Source organism: Danio rerio, chromosome 11, assembly GCF_052040795.2.
Source record: "Danio rerio strain M-AB ecotype USA chromosome 11, GRCz13ab, whole genome shotgun sequence".
Classification (NCBI taxonomy): Eukaryota; Metazoa; Chordata; class Actinopteri; order Cypriniformes; family Danionidae; genus Danio; species Danio rerio.
This window is the reverse complement of record NC_141031.1, coordinates 35,096,668-35,098,651: the sequence shown is the minus strand read 5'-3', so window position 1 is coordinate 35,098,651 and position 1,984 is coordinate 35,096,668. Positions and strand designations below refer to the sequence as shown.

General features: G+C 29.5%; 1 long non-coding RNA gene across 1 annotated transcript; it reads right to left on the bottom strand.

Moving 5' to 3' along the window:
• Positions 1–528: 528 nt before the first annotated feature.
• Positions 529–1,746, bottom strand: LOC147841822 (uncharacterized). The gene is made up of 3 exons (XR_015502768.1): positions 1,633–1,746; positions 1,454–1,517; positions 529–1,339 (listed from the first exon to the last, which is right to left on the bottom strand). It is a non-coding gene; the product is annotated as an uncharacterized LOC147841822 (long non-coding RNA).
• Between the last annotated feature and the right edge of the window lie 238 nt (positions 1,747–1,984).

The window sequence follows — 1,984 nt, the reverse complement described above, 5'->3', positions numbered from 1 at the left end:
GTAGGTTGGTGGGAAAAGTTTATAGAAAAAAATTAAAATATGTTTAAAAATTAGATATTAAACTATACATCATGTGTTAGATCACACTCTCCACACCAGCTAAATAATATCTAACTCTAGATGCCAGTAAACCTCCCCAAAGAACGAGGTAAAATAATTCAATTCAATTCATCTTTATTTCTATAGCCCTTTTACAAAGTAGATTGTGCCAAATCCGCTTCACATAGAAGATTATAATGAATTGAATACTATGGCCAAATGTCTTGTGCAGAGCAGCAGTCTACACTCAAAAAAATGATATGTTGGCGTTAATTAACTTTTTTTGTCCACTGGTTCCACGTAACCGAGTTAAGTTACCTTTAAGAAAGAATATTAATTTTAGTGAACTTAAGTTAGTTACATAAAGGTAATGTAATGTTGTTTAGTTCAATCAATGTAACATTCTTAATTTAGCTTTAATCAATGTAGTTATTTAAGTTCAATTATTTTAAAATTGATATTGTTATGTTTAACCAAATAAAAAAACAGTTTCCGTTTCATTGAGTTTATTCAATAGCATTTTTACAGTTTTACACATTTTCCAGCAATAAAATGATTATCAAAATCCAAATACTGTCTTTATCTGTATCTTCACTTATTACAATAAGTTAAAATATTAATACTATTAAAATAATAGTAATACAAGTATGAAGAAAATTGAAAACAATAAATGATTTTAAAAATGTGCTTACAAAAAATCATAAAATACACTTTTCAAAATAATACTTTTCATATATTACAAAACAACATTCAAAAATAATATTCTGCCTTCAAATGATTTATTAAAAATATACTTAGAAAAATTAAGTCTTCTTTTGTAAACTATACTGTACCTTCTTTACACTGAAAAAGCAGATAACACTTCAGTTGTTCAAAGAAAGATTAACATTTTAAAGCAAAGTAACACGATCAGCATTACACCATAAATTAGACCAACCATCACAGAACATGCAATAGCTACACACATTCATCTCTGACACTTGCACCATTTATGCACATTTGCACCAGACACTTTCTTACAAGCACTCCCTATATCTAAAAAACAAAACATTGTGCATGAAGTCTGCTTCACACAGGTGTGTGGGCTTGACAAACTACATGTAGAAGCATTCTTAATTCTTAAAATTTTTTGTATAATTAGCACATCTTGGGTGTATTGCCTCTTCTTGTTGATTTGCTGAATGTGTCCTCAATTGTAAGTCACTTTAGACAAAAGAGTCTGCTAAATGTTAATGTAACTACTGTAGATTCATAAGGTGGTGTTGCACATCAAGGTTTGCGCTTCATCATGCCCCGCATCCTAAAAAAGTCAGGTAAAAAATTAAAACATTTACCAACAGATCAAAGGTGAAAGGAGGAATTGGTTTAAGAGGAAAATACAAAATGTTTAAAAAAATAAAATAAAATAGCTTACCATGTACTCCCTCACTTAGGGGCTTTGAGGATGCATTCACACCTTTCTTTCCACTGGTGATGTTCTAAATGACATGAAATGACAATTGGTAATTTACTAAATAATTTGTAGTTAAAATTACTAGTAATTTTTACTGTACATCATTTTAATGTGTGTATAGGCATCTAAAGGCATAGTACCTGGATGATCTACAGTCTCCTCAGCCAGATATGGGACTTTAGAGGTTGAGCTGTAAACCTGTGAGGGAGAAAATAGATGTGAGTGAGCAAAGATTTAAAATAATAAAATATAATAATATAAATAGCAAACTACTAAACTTAAAAATGTAAACGTGTTAGATGACCAAACAAATAAGCTTACATTAAATATGCCATCATGCTAGATGTCATGCTATTTAAGTGTCACATATGCTTTTTTGCTGATTTTTTTTAAGTTAACAGACTTGAATAATACAATTACATAATAAATAACAATGTGCCAACACCACATTTTAATTGTTATTATGTAAGTTATCAAAACTGGCATTCAAAC